We start from the raw sequence: 19,248 nt of genomic DNA on the forward strand, positions 1-19,248 counted from the left end.
GGGGAAGGAAAGTGAGAGAAAAGGACAAAAATCATGACACTTGGAAGATACATCAAATACATGCATTAAAGACAAAGAATAAAAGAACACGCAAGGCAAGTTAAAATTATTGAAATGATGTATTCACATTGTACTGGAATCTGACAAAGAAATAAAAAAAACTTGGATGAGGAAGGTACTAAAATAGATATATAGCTAAATATAGATACATCAAAGCTCACTGTTTGTTTATGTCAAGGGACAACAGGATAACAAAAGGAAGGATAACAGGTGCAGAGAGGAAGGATTACTAGAACCAAACTAACAATTATAGAGTAGCTACTGTAAGTGAGATTTCTTCCTGAGGAGGTATGGTAACATAGAAACAAGTAACAGAAGTCCTGTAGGGTAGATTCACTGATCTGGTGCCTGTAAGGAGTAGATACATGATACTGAATATTAGCAAACTCCATCTGAAGATAACTGAAATCTTCAACAGCTGCCATTGACCAATCCTGAGCCTTCCTGTGGACAGGTGGGACTTTATCAGTGGAGCAGAGAGTTAAATCCCTTCTTCAACAGTTTCTGTCCTAAAAGGTCATTGTTCCTGAGTATGAGTGTGCCCCAAGGCGTGGTGTGAGCCACTTGGTATGCCAAGCCTGGGCCATAGCAGACAAGGGACATGAGCACCTTGGCCAAGAGGTAAGGAGGCACCAATGGGAATCACAAGACTGCTGGCAACTTGTGGCAGGTACAGCTGTGACCTGTTACCTGAACCAAACCGAACCTCATATAATTGCTGCTGTAAAAACAAACAGAGAAAATAAACATACAGTTTAGAAAAGGTGCTGAAACTGTGTGGGCTTCCTGGCACTTGTCTTTGTCTCTTTCTTTGTATGATCCATGCCTTTCTCTCCAAGTTTTGTTTATGTTGCTAGATGTGTTAAATCAAGTCTAAGATTAGTTCTTCTGCAGCTAGTAGAGCTGCTAGTATACTCGGCAGCAGGGACTCTTACTTCAACAGGTAAAGATGCAGGAATGGGTATGATAGATAAGCTTTAGAAAGCATATACCCTACATATACCTAGTATAGTTCCATTAATTTCACTATGAAAGCAGTCTATTAGAAAGCTATAAAACAAATTCTCATGAAGAAAAATACTGCGAAGAAAATGAAGAGGAAAAGAGAAATAACAAGCTTACAGGATAAAATTTATCCAAAGTTATTCCACAGCACTTTGAAAATTATTTACATGCTGATGAGTGTGCTTTGGACTATATCAGGAATATTTGCAACTATAATGGGGGAGGAGATATTTTGTAGAACATAGAAAGGCAGTAAGTCTCCCAGAATATTGTTGGTATGGAACAACTAGGACGTGCATGCTTAATTTAAACTTAATTGAAAGACAACACAGGAAATAATATGGAAGGGATAACCTGTTTTTTTTAGAGGGGTGAGTTGCTCTTCTCAGCTATTCTATCACTACATATAATCAATATTTTCACAAGGTAGACACATTTTATGTCTGATAATGTAACCATTTAACTATTTTGTGTGGAGGGTCTAAAATTCCAACTTTCTTCCCTTCTCTGTCTCTGAAAGGTAAAACTTTCTCAATAATGGAGGAAAGAAAACTTTTGAACAGCAGGAAAATTCAATCAAATGTGCAAAACTGCTTCAAATCAATAGAGCACTGCATATGGACATTTAATATGTGAAAATGAAATAGAAACAATGAACGGACTTTCAATTAATGCAGTAGAGACTGATGAACAAAACTGACCTAGAAACATCTTTAAATAAATCATAGAGATTAAGGTATAGCTGTAAGGGAGTTTTGAGTGCTCAGTATGCTTACTTAAATAAATTTTAAAAGCAAATTTAAAACTAAATTAATTAAAATTACAGTAGTACTAATTCTGAAATGACCACCCTAGAAAAACTCTGAAAGATTTCTGCCACTGGCAGCAGCACTCTAGCTCAAACTCCTCTGACATTCTCTTTATTAATATTCTTTTGGATGACGTTAGTATTTCTGCAGCTTCAGAATTCATGAGACTGACATTTAGCCTGTCATTCAAGGAGATTTAAATAGCTCTATTTAGCTATTTGTCACTTTGATTTAGTAATTGTCAAAACATTAAATATTTGAGATTTCAAGCACTTTTATAGCACCTTAATTTTGAAAAGTAAAATTTAGTAGACAGAGTCTAAAGCTTCAGTTGCTCTTCTTAATTGTATTACTTTTCTAAACTGTGCAGCTGTACAAGAGGCTTTCAAAAGAGTTCTTGAACATGCAGTTGAAACTGCTTAGCATAACATTTGTCCACTGTATCTGTAGAGCATCATTACCATGCCTAAACGCTAATAGGCAGAATATGTATTTTCATAACTTTTTTTTTTTTTGCCAGTCTAAAATGGTTATGCAACACTGGAACATTTTCATAGGTTCATTTGAGGTAAATGTTGGAGCTGTTGTTACCACTCTGCCCATATTAACTTGGTGCATGGCAGCAATGTTGTGGTATTCTGTGCAGTGACCTGATTAGTTCAGTATTGGTAGAACAATGAGGGGAAATTGTAGTGGGAAGTTATAATTTCTATTATTTTTAAGTGCACAAGAGACATTACCAGCTATAGACATGGTGGGAACAAAGAAAAGCACTTTTTTGCCATCCTGTCAACTTGATTCAAGAGCAAACACAAAAGAGTTCAGCTGTTTTGCATGATATATGAATTTCTTTTTTGAGTAGCTTTGCACAACTCTGAGCTGAGGGTTATGTTTGAGAGAATGTTATGAACATCACATGGAACTGGTTGTTTTGATATGTAGCTTCTGATATAACACAGTGTCAATTTTTATTTAAGAGCTTACAACTGATTTTGTGGATTTTGCTTTCTAAAGAACGTAAATATCTGTCAGATCCCATGATTCTGAGGCTGTCCTGAACATTGTTTAGCAATAAATTAAAATGAGGGGGAAATGAAGCTTAAGACCTTATCAGAGTTGAAACAGTCTTTAAATAAAGAGGATATGTGAAGAAGTTTTAAACAGTTCATATTTTTCTCTACAAGTGAAAGCTACCAACACAAGTGTTAATAGTCAAAAGTTATATTCATGTCTGACAATAACTAGTTCTGAAGGACTTGATCTAAAATGCATTTATATTCACAGGGGTAGAACCCAGGACACTTTCCTTAGTATCCTAATCTCTTGTCTATGCAGCATATATTTCTTGCTTGATGCCTTAAATGTGCTGGCATGCTGCGATACCCTCCCAAGGCACCAGCTCTCCCTGTGCAACATGTATTCCTTGCTGCAGAATGACACATATTCAGCAGGAGTGTTGAAAGATTAGCAGTCTGATAGAGAGTACAAATGAGGTAGAAGTTTGAATACCTACAAGGCAGATAAACTATGGGATCTGTGTCTCACAAGATGACACAAGGATCTGTGTTTCACAAGGTAAGATTGCATTTTCCTCACATTAGGATCTCTTCCATTTTTTACAGGTTGTCAGATTTAGGAGGATTTATGAACACTGTACCTCAAGAGGATAGAAGCACCCAAAACTTTTTCAGACAAACCCCAATTCTAAGCATTTCCTCTAGGGAATCTCTAGACAGCTTCTCACCAGTAAGCTGATGCTCTGAGGAATCATTCAGAGACACCCAACTCTGCATATGCACTAGACACAGGAAAGTTTGGTACTTAACTTACTCAGTATTTTGTTCTGGGTGCCTACCTCAGAAGCCTCTTGGCCATGATACACAAGTATTTAGGAAATTATGTATACAACTAGTTCTTCTTGAAAAGATTATGATTTAAGTTTAGCAATGTTTATAGATCTTAAAACCTGTATCGTGAAGCCTCCCATAAATTAAAAGATATGAACATTGGCACTCCCAAGTCTTCTCATGTTTACTTACAAAGAACTTTGTAATGCTGCTGATACTTCATTCTCTCAATTCCATCTTACTTTTTGGTCCTGCACAAAAGCTTATGCTATTGGCTATCATTTGTTGTCTCCATTTACATCTAACCTTGGACTTTTTTATGCCACTCTTTACGTCAGCAAGATATTTGTAACAAACCTACCTCAAAACTTAATTCAGCATATTCTAAACCATATTTCAGATATAGAGATCACACGCCATTTTGTTATTATTATGCAAAATTACTGTCCATGAATATGCTCATCTACTAAATCTAACGAGAAGTGTAAAGGTGTATACCTGAGTTTCTTTTCCTCACTAAAATTTTGAAAATGTCTGCTGAACTGCCAGTTTATGGATTAATTCAAAGTAATGCTTAAGGATTTTGAAACATTCAGAGACATTTATTTCTTTAGTTATCATCACTAGATAAAATAAGAAATATGAAAAGTAGATAAACTGAAAAAAAATATCTCTTCTTCCTGTATTTCTAGAGAACTATGGAATCATAAGTCCAAAACCGCAAAAGGAGTGATAATACCATTTGGAAGAATCCTCAGATTTGGAAAAACATCCCCAAATGTTTTGAATGCTCAGTGACCTATTGCAATGATTGTCGGTGACACTGAAGAAAATAATTTTATTTGCGAGTAATGCACTAGCAGTTTTGAGAGGCCTCGAATATAAAAGTTCCATTTTAAGAGTAGGTATCAAACATGCAAAGTTAAAGGGGCTTCAATATACATTTGAGCATCTTCCATCAATCCTGGCAATTACCTTCCTCTTACATTATGAGATTTGAATAGTGCTGGTACTGCTGGAAAATTGTATCAGCTCTTATTTCACTATCAGGACTGTAATTTTCCGCCACTATGCACTGGTTCAATTAGATCCCCACTACATATAATGACAGCCTCTACACAACTGAGAAGCATCAGGGAAACTAAGTGTAGGGACCATATCCTTTGATGGTTGCATCGCAATTTACTGATTGTTGAGCAGGGCCTGCTTTAGCACTTAGCATTTGGAATTAGATTTAGCTGGTGAGGGAGTATTATGCTTGGTGAAATCTGAATGAAGAAGCAATCAGCCATAATTTAAAATAGAAAGTCACAAAGTTAAGTTTTGCAAGGAACAAAATCCTGCAGGCACTTTTGTTTCCCTATCAGACCAAAATGAAGCAAACCCCATTGTCTTTCAGCCAGACTTCTGAGCCAGACAATAAATATTCTGTGAAGGGACATTCTTTACATTTTCCCATGTTGAGGAAAAGGCTTTTAAGTCTTTGTGATGCCATAAATGAGAGAACTGTGAATTCCAAATGAAAGGCAGCAATGCACAGCACCTGTGGTCCCCTGTATCCATGTTCACGCATAAGCCCTGAAAAGGACACTGGACAAGAAAATTCTGCAGGTGTTAGTCCATAAACCATTAAAATGCTGCTGATTTCAATGGCTCATCGACTAAGTCATCTTGCTATGGAGTTACTTTAACACTGCTCTGAAGCATTTCACTGAAGCAATACAGATCAACTCCTTTATAAATAGATTCTTCATAAGTTAGATTTTTAATAAATGCAACAGTTCACCTGCAGCTTGAAATTTTTATGGATTCACTGGTTTTGTTATCTCATATCCTTCCTACTCCTTCTCCTCTCTCTCACTTATTTCATCTTGTTCTGTTATCTCTCCATATGACTCTTAAAGTCTGACAGTATTGTTCAATAATGAGTTACTGAGTGGGAATTTACCTTTACATTGCATTTTAAGACTGGCTCTTATGTAATTATGAATTAAAGACTTTACCACAAAAGATATTTATTTTATATATTTTTTGACAGTGGAGGGACTGCAGGTGTGGCCTCTGCCAGAAGAAGCCAGGGGTTGCCTTGTGCCAGACACGGATGGTTCTAGCCAGTTTCAGTGGACACACCACAGGACACACCTGAGCCCATCTGCCAAGCTGGTAACACATCTATGGAAACATATTTCGGAAAGGAGAGAAAACACCAAGGATAAAGAACAATACAGACAAAGCAGCAGGAGGTGATCCACAGTGGAACTGGTAATGCCCCAAGAGGGACTGTGGCCCATGGATAAGACCGTGCTGGAGTAAGTACACCCCCAAAATGATCATCATCCATGGATAAGCCTCAAGGGAACTACTACCTCTGGAGGACCTATGCCAGAGCAGAGGAAACAAGTAAGAAGAAAGGAGCAGTGGAAGAACAGGATGAGAAATGACGAGCAACAGAAAGAAACCACCACACTCTGACCCAACCTTCTGAACCAACTTTCACCTCAACAAAGGGACTGAGTGTAGCTTGTAGTGATAACAGGGAGTGAAGAGTAGGAAGGGGGAAGGAGAGATGTCTGAGTGAAGTTTAGACTAGAAAAGGGGGAGAAAACATGTTTTCCCTAAGTATTTAAATGTTTATCTTCTTCATTTCCATTAGCTGAAACAGTGACTCGATGCTTATGTTAATTAGCAGTAAATTAAGTCAAATTCCCCAAGTTGAGTCCATTTTGCCCATGACAGTAATATGTGAGTGATTTCCCTGTCTTCATCTCAGCCCATGAGCTTTCTTGCTCCTGTTCTCCCTACTTTCTTCCCATCATGCAGGGCTGGGAGGGGAGTGGGAGGAAAGGGAACAAGTGGCTGTGTGGGTTCTTGCTGCCAGCCAGCAACAACCCACCAAGTAAATTATGGATTTACTAATATTCATATGCTTTCTTGTCTTAAGTCATGGTCTGGTTTAATTATGTTCATTATACTTATAAGAGTTATTATTAAGTACTCTCATTCTTAAAAAAAAAAATCCATGACTACTATATAAAAGATGTCAAAAACAAGTCCATTAAAAGCACTCATGCTTTCCTCAACACCATTTTTTTATTCACACCTAACTTATGAACACAATTTTGAACTGCTTAAACTTTCTATTTAGTTTTACCACTGTCACTGGTCAAGTAAATCTCACCATAAAAAAAGAGAGGAAAAAAAAAAAAAAAAAAAAAAGAGATATCAGGGAATTAAATTTATTTGAGTTCTTTTAAGTTACAATTTTAAAGGAAGTGAAAAAAAAAAACCTTCAAGATCTGGGTTTTGAGCATGTACATTGAAATTATCCAGCTGTCTACAAAATAAAGGCACCATTATAATGTAGGACTAGTGGGATAATGATGACTGCAAAAGTACTGGGTTGATGGATGCATGTTTCACTGAAGATCTGTTTGGGAAAGGCTCAGATCCAAAGAAAAGGTCCAAGCAGTTCTTGTCTATTTTTATTGCCCAATTAGAAATGCCTGTTTATAATGGTAATGAAAAGCATACTTTTAAATAGGGGAAAATATCACAATGTAGAACGTAACCTATGACTTCTGGTCATTTTCAGTGCATATTTTTTAAATCTAAGTATGTTTCTTAACTAAATCAAGGATGTTCACATAATTTAAAATAACAAGAGAATGCCATGGTATTCTGGAGGTGTTTCTGTCTTTTTCTCTTTTTGCAATGTCAATCATTCTGCTCTTGATATCATATATATATATATAACAATATGAGTCAGAGATATTAAATTTATAGAGTTACTATCCCAATGTTACTCTTTTCTCTCAATTGGCCCCCTTGCCCTTCTCTTCCTGTGAAGTTCAACTGTTATTAGAAAACTGGGGGAATGAAAGAAGCCAAATGTCCTGTAAAAATGTATTTATGCAGATGAAAGTACATCAGACTAATATTTCTGAACTTAAACCTTGGCAGTTTGGTTCTTAATGAGTCAACTATGCTCAAAGATTTTATCTCATTCACCATTCAGACTTTGAAGAAAGTTTTCTGGGTTAGATCCAAAAAAAGGACCTGAAGTGGGCCTTGGTGAGATTTGACAATGAAGTCTAAAACAGCAGCTGAAAAGCCCCTGTTTGGCTGATGTATAACCTCCACAGGTTTATATGATTTCTCAGGGGTCCCTTTGGCCACAGAAACAAGGGACTCTTTCCAGAAGGGAGACAGAACTCTTACAGCTAATTTTCTACCCTGAATTATCTCTGAAGGAAATTCTCTTTCCATTGACTGTGTCAGAAAACTACACAGGTCAGGTCCAGAAAGCTGATGTTAGCTTTTGTGCCTAGAAGACGTGGCTTTGTGCATGGTCTGAACTCGTTGCATCACCACAGCTCAGTTTTAGTTCAACCATAAATTTGAAATTTCTACCATCCCAAAAAGCTGATATCTATAGCTGGAATCACAGAATCATAGAATCATTTAGATTGGAAGGTACCTCCTGAGATCACCTGATCCAACCCCCTGCTCAAGAGGGGATCTCCAGAGTCATCTGAAGTAGGTTAACCAGCAACATATCCAGTTAGGTTTTGAATATCTCCATGAATGGAGACTCCACAACCTCCAATGTTTGTCCAGTTTGTTTAAGTACTCCCTAATCTTTTCCACTGAAGGTAAGGTTTTCTTTCTCCAGACTTTCCCTCTGATCTCAGGTGTCTTGGATTCCTAAATGCAGGTCTTACAAGTAAAGATTGAGACAAAAAAAAGCATTGAGTACTTCAGCATTTTCCATGTCATTTGTCATCAAATCTCCTGTCCCATTCTGCAGGGGATCTATGTTTCCCCTAATCTCCTTTTGCTGTTTATGTGCTTGTAGAATCCTTTCTTATTGGCTTTGCCAGATGCAGCTTCAGGTTATCCTTGGCTTTCCAAACCCTATCCATGTAAGACTGGACAGCAACTGTATAGTCTATCTGGGTCACCCACCCCTGTGTTCACCTCTGATATACTTAGGTTTTTTATCTAAATGCAGTTAATAGCTCCTTACTCATCCATGTAGTCCACATGCTGCCTCTACTTTATTTTCTACTTCTCAGTATGACTCTTTCTTGAGCTTGGAGGAAGTGATTCTTGAATATCAACCAGCTCTCTTGCACACCTCTTCTCTCTCAGGCTATATCCTATGGGATTCTTCTAAGCAGGTTCCTGAAGAGACCAAATTCTGCTCTCCTGAAAGCCAGGTGTCCTGGGTTTGAGTAAGTGGTGGGTTTTTTTGGTATCAGGGGAGGGGGCTATAGGGTTGGCCCCCTGTGAGAAGCTTCTTGAAGCTCCCACAGCTCCGAGTCAGCTCCACCTCTGCACCAAAACTGAACCAATCAGCTGAGCCTCTGTGATAACGTATTTAAGAAGAGATGTGGTGAGGAGGAGTTGGACTTGTGAGGAGGAGTTGTGGCAGCTGCGTGAACACCAAGGTCAGTGGAGGAACAGAGGAAGAAAGGAGGGGGGAGGTGTGCCGGAGCAGAGTCCCCCCTGTATCCTATCGTGAGACGGCAGGGCGGCCCCCCCCCCCCGCCACCCATGAAGATCTACAGTGGAGCAGACATTGATTTATGGCCTGTGGCTTCCACCTTGATGATCAAGGAACTGTGCCTGAAGAAGTCCAGGGTCTTGTGGGAAAAGGTAGACCCACTGCTGTAATTCAATGCTGGGAGGATTGCAGCATGCAGGGGAGTCCCACACCGGAGCAGCTCGGGAAGGGCTGCAGCTGTGGGAGGGACTCCAGTTGGAGAAAGTTGGTGTCCCACGCTGGAGCAGTGCAAGGAAACACTGTGGCCCATGGGAGGGACTCAAGTTGGAGAAAGTTTGTGGAGGACTGTCTCCTGTGAGAGGGGGACCACGATGGAGCAGGGGGAACAAGTTCCAGAAGCTCCTCCCACCGAAGGTGGAGAAAGTGACAGCACTGACTCCACCCCCCATTCCCTTCCCCTGCGCTGCTGGGGGAGGAGGTAGAGATATTGGGAGCAGAGCTGAGCCTGGGAAGAAGGGAGGGGTGGGGGGAAGGTGTTCGCAAGATGTGGCAATGCTTCTCACTGTCCTACTATTTTAAGTGGTTTTAATATCTGTAATAAATGTATGTTCATTTTTTTCTTCCCCTAACAAGTGTGCCTTTTGCTCGTGACCATAAAGGGTGATCTGCCCCTCCCAGTCCTATGTCAAATCCCAAGCCTGGCTCATCTGTCCCTTCTCATTGCCAGAAGAGAAGGGGGATAGAGTGGTTGAGTGGTGTTTGGCTGCCAACCAGGCTCAAACCATGACACCAGGATCGAAGTCCTGCTTTTTTCCCTACTCCCTCCTTATAGGATCTTCAACACCACCACTGCAATCAAGGCTGTCTCTAATTTTCACACCCTCTTCTTCCTTGTTTGTAAGTATGAGAGACCTTTTCCTTGTTGGCTACTCAATCACATGTGCCAGGTATAAGTATAGACTAAAGTGCACTAAACAGCTCAGCCTGTTTGTTGCTGTTCTCTTTTTTTTTCCTAGGAAGCAGTGATACCCATCTGTTACAAAATAACCTAATATTTTGAGCGCCTGGATTCAATTTTCACTTTAATCTGAGGGTTTTCAAAAAACTCATCCAATCTAACCAGTTATGTACCTAACTGCTAGACTATTTAATATATATATATATATCATCATGATCTAATTTCTTTCTCTTTTCAAAGAGCAAACTTTATTCCAGTTTTGGAAAGGATAGTTGAAGCTGCTATCACAGAAAGGAGTAGTCTCAGGAGAGGGTCAGTTAAAGAACATTTATAAATTCACACTCTAATCTATATCCATTTATGTCTTTAATTAGGCTATGAAATTGCCTACTGAAATTCTTTCTTCTCCTATATCAATTTTGGAGCTAACACAATGACCAGTCTTAAACAGACAGACAACAAATTAAATGTAATTAGCTAACACTATTGTGGAAAGTAAAGCTAAGATAAAAGTTATTAAAAATTAATGTTGAAGCTAAAAAATAAGATCAATAGGATTTTTTTTTTTCTTAAAAAAAGAATGGGTGAAACAAGCTTTGGCAGGTTTGGAAAGAGAAGAATGCTTATCATTTATCTGTGTCTGAACCAGTCATTCAACATGCTTAACAGACAATAGAGAGGTACAGCAATTTTTAAGGTGTGATTCATCTGACGTAATTTGGGAATCTACATTAAGAGGTGGTGAGCTGCATTCTAGAAGTGCTTCTTTCTTTCCATTGGCTATAAAGGGAATATACACTGCTGGCTCAGGCATAGGCCTCTGTATTGCAGATGCCTACATGAGATCAGATGAATCCCATGCTGGATGTATGAATGAGGCACTTTCAGCAAATCAAGCAACTCTTAAAATAATTAGAGAGTACAACATACATCCTTGTGCTGTTATGATCTGAGGAAGGTTGGTAAGCTTTGATGATACTCAGATCTTCTACTGTGTAATGCTAGAATAAACAGCTAAAGGAAATATAATAATAGGAGTTATGACAAAAGATAATGCTTAGGTCTCCATGGAAGATGGAGATAAGCAATGATAACTGTTTTCTCAGAGTATTCTATCTGTCTGTGCATGAAGGACAGAAGTGGTACAAAAAAACCACTCAAATCATGTGGTTAATTTGATTTCCTGGAAGAGTCTAAATAAGATGAAGTGTAAAATGACCACTTTTAAGTAGCTGTAATAGTTAAATAAATTTTATAAGAACAGCACTAGGTCACATCCTTTACTAATTGCAGGAAAAATCCAGGAAACTATAAAATAATTTAATTAATCTAAGTATTGTTCCTACCAGTCATTTCCATACCAAAGACATACTTTATGGGAATCTGAAAACTGTGTAAAGGGCAGAGAAGAGAAGAACAGAAGAAATTACTTTCAGTTATATTAGGATTACTGAACTCAAAATATATCCAATTGCCTTACTCTCAGTTCATCTCTTTTCTATTATTTTCCTTTTACAAGCATTTTAATATCCAAGCACTTCATTATTTAGGTATTTGTTATTCTTCCCTGTCATTCCATAGCACTTGACTGTCTGTAAGCCTGCATGACTTCATAAGCAAGGCAGCCTTGTGATGTTAGCAAGAGCTCACTCCAGATTTTCACTGAGTCTATAATATTTTTTTCAAGCTTTCCTAGAAGAGATAGTAACAGTGTAAGAAGATCTGTATTCCAATTTAATATTGTATTCCAATGAAATGGAGTTTTTGGTTCTGGTTGGGTTATGTTGTTTGGGTTTTGGGGGGGCGGGGGGGGGAGGAGTGTGGGTTTTTTGTTTTTGTTTTTGTTTTTGTTTTTGTTTTTGTTTTTGTTTTTTTTTTCTAAGTAACAGTCAATGGCATTTCCAGTGATATATAACTTACTGTTTCAGGGGAACCTATTCTGGAACACTGAGTACCTGAAACAGAGTGCAAGAAATATTTATAGTGACCATTGAGTGCTTGGGAAATAATCTTAACTGACAGTGCAGATTCACTATTACTACAGACTAGAGCAAGCCATAGAAAATCTTCAGTCAAATAATCAATATCTTCATCGTTATGCTATCTGCACTTCTGTTACTAAACCGTATTTTACAGACATGTAGAGAAAGAGTCTAAAATCACAGCTAGCATAATGCCACCAGGCTGGTTGGTTTGCAGCAAGAATAGCATTTTTGGTGGGATCTGTCAACAATATCATGTGGAAAATGTGTATCGGAGACAAAAAAAAAAAAAAAAAAGAGGTTTCAGAATCTGAGTTTTAAACCCAACATCATAGCTTTTTCCCATTGCATGGTTATTCGAAACTTGTTTATTTTTTACTCTGTTTTTAACAACACACCAAGCTGTTGACCTATAACCTTAACAAATGAATCATGAACATTACATCAGTACATGAAAAAAAAGACAGTCTATCTTCAGTCATCTAACCACTCAGAGAAACATGTTGCATTTTTTTCAAGACTAGTATTACTTACTGATTAATTCCAACATGGTATTTATATATCTTTTATGGTCTTTTTGCTTATAGCTGAAGACAGCAGAAGGCATACATTTTAGACTATACATTATATATTTTAACAGCAATTTCACATATACATGTCTTTTAATCATAATGGTGTATGTGTGCTGTTAAATATATGTCCATGTCAACAAGGAAATCCACACACGTGCTGACAAGATAATGTTATAGTGTGTTCATTAATAATCAGCTGAATGGGAAAAACTGATCCTCTGGTGTTTTGAGGTTTTTTAAATCTCTTTTTGATTGCTGTTCTCCAAGAAAGTCTATAATGGTGTGTGAATACTGCTTAAAAAATGGATGCTATATTTGTGAATAAAAAGTAATAAATTCTGTCATAAAATATCTGTGTAAAGGTGAAATATAAGATCCTTCTTGAAAGAGACTATTAAATGTGAGCACAATGTTCTATACCTTATGCTAACATATATTCCAATAAATGTTTGCAAACACCTACAGTGGAATAACTCATCCCTTAAAAAAAATAGCAAGGAAGTTCACTACCAACTTTTAGCTAAGGAATAAAAGGCCCCATGAGCTGCTCTGCAGTCTCTTAGACCTTACATGTGAATGCCAAGTCCTACTACAATTATGGCTGATAATTTGGGTTCCAAAACACTCTTACATTTTGTTAATTTTTGCTACATTATAATCACTTTAACAGATTTCTTCTTCATAAATATTAACAATAAACTGAAGTAATTTCATTTATCAACAGTTTATCCCAAAAGTCTAATCATAACTGTTTATTATGTTTCTTTTACTGAGACTTCCTGCAATACAAGTGTTAATTTATCAAGGATTCATCTCAACTGAAAAAGAAAGAAAAAAACCACAAACATTCTGCAGAAAAATCCTGCAGGACAATAGATAGAACAAACACACTTTATTTTGTGATTCAGTGAATGAACATTCATTGCAGGCAATATTTAGGTTCAAAATAACATCAAAATCAGAGAAGAAAAACATAGATTGATTCAATACTTAGACTATATCAAAGTTGAAAATAACAAAAGTGTTAAGTGTACCAACAAAATGCATAAAAGAAAAAATCTGAAAATATGCAAATTGTATATTTGTATTATAATAAATGTTGAAAGGCAGAAGAAAAACTTGTACCACAGAAGAAAACATTTCATTATTAGGTGCTGTCAGTGCATCCCTCAGTAAAGGAATTAGAAAGAGCTGAGAAAAAGGAACTTCTAATTTCTAGAGATGAGCAAGCAGTTGGCTTATCATCTGTCAGATATCAAAACATGGACCCACCCGCCTATTGGAGGAATGGTTGGTTCTCACTGTATAGCAATCCTGGAGAAAGACTTCAACAGCAGCTCTCCAACAGCTTAAGATCATGGGAAACAGAACCTGGTAGCCATACAGCTGTGTATTCACAAATCTAATGTTTACCAGGGAGGGAAGTTTTGTCTAGATGCTCTCCACAGTCAACAAAAAAGGATGGATTCCTCCAAGAGAAAGTTAAGGGCAGGTGTTTGGTCTAAATGTTGAGTCATCTGGCAAAATTCACCTTTTACAATTTCCTGTATATGGAGACTAGGGAAAGCTGGTGAAGGAGGATTTGAGTTTTGTATTTGCTTATTTGTTGTTTACTGTCTGTGTTCTTTGAGAAAGATTGTGGGTAGCTGAAGAGAAGGATGGTTTTATCCTGTTTTATACACAATGGTTTAATTGTGCCCTTTTTGATAGGGACCTAAATGGGCCAAACAGAAAAGATGGGGAGGGAGTGTAGTGATGGGACCAGGGGGTAATGGTTTTAAACTGAAAAAGGGTAGATTTAGATTAGCTATAGGTAAGAAATTCTTTACTGTGAGAGTAGTTAGACACTGGAACAGGTTGCTCAGAGAAGTGGTGGCTGGCCTCCCTCTGGAAGTGTTCAAGGCCAGGTTGGATGGGGCTTTGAGCAATCTGATTTAGTGGACTTGAGAGGACTGAATAGAGTTTGATTAACTCAGGAAGTTACTGAAAGCTGCCAATTAGAAAGTCAGACTGGAAGAAACTCCTGACTTTGCATCTGTAGCAGGCAGGAGATAGACTTTCCCAGGACGCATGAGTTTTCTCATTGAGGGTGATTACTTTGCTCTTTGATCAAAACTTTAGAGGCTGCTGAAGTGGTACCCTGCATTATGGAGCAGGTCTAACAGTTTTTCTTTAAAGTCCTGCCCAACTTGAGACCTATTACTGCTCTCTGAGCATGTAACTTCTTTGCTGGAGTCTAAAGTTACAGAGCATCAAGTCATGAGTTTGTCATTTAGCAATTTTTAGCTTGTTCTCACACAAATGTTTTTCCTGCATGGTTATTCATTGTATAGTTTAAAACTTGGTTAACATTATCCTGATGTACAAGTATTTGTGTTTTGACTTGTGCCTTGTGTCCTAGAGGAAAGAGCAAAAAATGAAATCCCAATTTGCACACCAGTTTAACAACTTCCTTTTTTTCAAGTTGTTCACATAAAATGCAATGATGTTTCTTTAAACTTGCATTCTGCTCCCCAGACTATAATTGTCAGTTAGTGTTTTAGACTTTAAGTACCTTGGGGAAAGAAGTCATATAATCATTGAAAACCTACTGACTACAGTAAATAATATGTCCTGAATATTTAGTAACTATTCTTACCTTCTACATCCTTATAAATAAAGGGGAGTTCTGTATGCTCAGACATATATTAAATGATAACATTCTTTGCACATACTGTGATCCTGAAACTGTTCTTATTAAAGGAAATGAAAACAATATTATTCTTCAAATATTTTTAAATGACTATAATAATTCTGATAACATATATCAAAAAAACAAAACAAAACAAAACAAAACAAAACCTCCAACCAACCAACCAACCCATGAGGGAGACTCCAATAAATAAATAAATAAACAAATAAACAAATAAATAAATGTTATTTATGGAAGTTTTCTTGGACTTCATAATGCAGTCCTCCTTTTCCCATGCCATAAGGCCTGAATTTGGAAATCTGAGAAAAATAGTAAATAATATTTTAAATTGTTACATAATCACAGATGCCTTCTAAATCTGACTTTATAATTAGCTTGTGTCCCTAGAATTAACTCTTATAAATTTTTGTCACATACTGCTGGTAGGGATCAACGCAAGTATAGGAAAATATAGTAGTTTAGTGTCTCAGAAAGTTCCCAGTTAAAAGGTTTTCATTCTGTTCAAGTCTATTTCTAGACCATTACGTTAAATACATGAAGGCAAAAGTATGCTCTGCACAATCCACACCATCTACACACCAAGAGATAGGGGAATGTAAAATCCGAGATTCAGGCAATATGTTTGCAGAATGGAATTGATTGTCTTACATGACAAGATTGTGAGCAAAATCTGTAAGAGAAGTTATGAAATAGTACAGCTATTATATAAAAACCCAGCCACTCAGTAGAGAGTCAAAATAGTCTCATACATGTATTTGAGAGACAAAAGACTGCTGGACATATTAAGACAGTATTTGCTTTTAGGTAGTGAAAAAAAAGTAAGCTAAATCTTGATTTGCTGTGTTTCATTTGGTTTTGATTTTCCCTTATCCCTTAGAGCAGTAGATTAAGGAATAGAAGTATGTATTTTCAACTCCTCCTGAAAGTGTTTATTTGTTTTCTTTTTTATCAAGACCTTTCCACAAAAACTGTTTGTGAAAAACTATCAAGTTATGAAATTACCTCTTTGAGAAATGTACTTCACAATGAGTTCTTTGCTAGTTTGGTATTTAAGGTTGCAGTTTTGTGTGAAAACTTACCGAATCCTACATATTTTTATAGACAAATGTAAGCAAAAGTGGTTTGGAACTTCTTACAATGCTCCAAAAATTAGTTTAAAATGTAGTTTTGAATATGAATTCAAATAACTGGAGGTTCTTGCCTAAATTATTTATATTCACCCATCCCTTAGATCAACCGTTCCATCCGAACTAACATCAAACTATCTCCTTTCACAAGTCAGTGGCAAATGGAGTTCAGATTAGGACTGCATGGGTAGAAAAACATGAACCACATGTTTCTGTACCTTGGCTCCTATCTATAATAACATCTGTTGCTTTGCTCATATATAGGGTCTTGCATCCAAATGACACAACATAATTTTGAAACTTAAAAATGGCCTTGAACCTTCTGGATACTTCTAGTGGTCAGCTACTGTTTCTCTGGAAGTTGAACAAGAAAGGCTGTGATGTTAGAGTTGGAGTTACAGCACTGCCACTAACCAGAGCTAGTCAACCAAATGTATTGTAGAACAACTTTTCAGAAAAGTCTCCTTTCCTCTTACTTTATCCTTTTGTCTTCTCCTGTATGTATAAATGTCTCCTCAAGGATCTGTCCCTCTTTTCCTGCTTTTCAGGTATTTAAACCTTACTTTCAACTCTACAGTTCCAAATGAGAAAACATTCAGTCCTCTGATACTATCCCCATTTTAGCTCTTTTTTTTTTCTTTCCCTTCCTCATTTTGACAGCTCAGAGACTTTTGATTGACTAGCTGTATGCTGGAGGCAGTGATAGAACTTCCACGACTAAAGCACTGTGTTTTTTCTCATCCCAGTTTTCAGATAAAGAAGAAAAGTAAGCTTTTTGATCACTAAGAGAGTCAGGAAATTTCAAGTTAAAAAATGTTCCCCAAACTGGAAATAACTTGTTCATGTTTTTCTTTAAATTATGTTAAAACCATTCCTGAATTTAAAAATGTACTCACTTTTGTGACACAAGTATAAAACAATTTTCACAGAGATTTGCTTAGACAGCTAGAGATGAATTAGGTGGACCAAAATTCATTCACCTAATTTTGTGTCTTTAGCTGGGCTTGCCTAAATTGGGAGTCTGTTCACCTTAGGCTCCCTCTATCATTAGTGCAAAAAGGTATTAATTTCCAAAAAATTAGTCAGTTTGTGTAAGATATGAATAATTCTGTCAAGATGTCTATAACTCTCCATAAGAGAAGCTTTCAGTAATTAGGCTTCTAATTTAATTGTCTCTGTTAAGTACCCAAGAAAAGGTGGGATGAACTCAGGTCATTGGTTTTAGAATTTTAGCAAAAAAGAGGGAAGATAACATCCCATCCTCTGCACATCTAGGCCTTTCCAGATTGAATTTGCACACCTGCAACATATATATATGCATAGTTATATACCTATATAGTTATATATTTTTCTTTTTATAGCCTCAAGCAAAATGGACAAAAACACTGCCACCATTGTACTGCTGCTACATCTAACAACAGTAGCAATAAACAAGAGAATCACAAAACATTTACAATACAAAAATGTATGTCAATAGTGTGGATAAATAATGATGATACACAGGTGGTTGAAAAGCTGGGTGCACAGGTCTGGAGGAGTCCTACCTGACAAGTAAAATTGCCTGCTTTTGTTAAAGAAAACTGCTTAATGAAAAGAGCCATACTTAAAAGTTCTTTTAATAAATTGTTGGTCAGTGTAATGGAACTTATAATTTCAGGTGACAGTGACAATATCCTGAGTCACTGGGGACTGAACTAAATAGAATAAAAACAACCAGAGAGCCTGGGAGTGCTGTATATAATCATGTCTCAGACAAGTTCACCTGAGGAATTCAACTTGTCTCACAGAACAACTTCTCAGCTGAGCTGCTGCTTCACATTCTGCAAGAGAATGTGGAATTCTTGAGGCTACTGATGCAATTAATTACGAGTATAATTAAAGAGAAAAATCTCAATTTCCCAGACAGTTGCTTCAAGATACCAGTTCCTTACAACAACCTTCATCCTACTTTCACTAGGTATTGTATTTCACTATTTAAGGCATTGCATTTATTACACTGCATCAGACTAAAACTAAAAAGGGTAAAATCATTTAGTTCATCTCACCAGTAATGGCTTTTAGAACAAAAATAAATGAAGCCCAGTGGAGGTATAGCACCACATTTAAAATGAATGGTAGCATGTAAGTCCCTGGAATTTTCCTCCATCAGACAAACATGGGAGAAATATTTTTGAATGATTAATGAATTTTGAAGTTCAATGTCTTTGTGCCCTACAAAAAGATGGTTAATCCTAGAAATCAAGCATAGTTTACAGGATTTGCTTTCATATGTCTGTAATTGGAAGTTTTCTGTGAAGACTGTTGTAATATGAGTTGAAATTTTCATTCAGTACTATAAGAAAAATATTCTTATCCACAGTTTAAACACAGAGTGTTACAAATTATTAAGAAATGAAAGACACTGTTAAGTTTTTTTCATGTTTTTGGTATGGATTCAAGCTTGAACAGCATGGTAGTTTAGAGCATTTAGCTTATTTTCAATAAGATTCAAGGTTTTTCTATGGGCCTTAATGCTTGGTTGCTACTTTTTTATCTAGTTATTAATGTTTGGGAAAGTCCTCTGAAGGAATTGAAAGTTGAAACACCCATAAGCATATAAAGCACAGAATGATATGTTGTCCTATAAGACACAACCTTTTGTCTGGGTTCTGACGCTGGAAGGGCAAGACAGATACTCGTTTAGTCTCTGC

This window comes from Tyto alba, unplaced genomic scaffold, assembly GCF_018691265.1.
Source record: "Tyto alba isolate M040663 unplaced genomic scaffold, T.alba_DEE_v4.0 Super-Scaffold_2, whole genome shotgun sequence".
Lineage (NCBI taxonomy): Eukaryota > Metazoa > Chordata > Aves > Strigiformes > Tytonidae > Tyto > Tyto alba.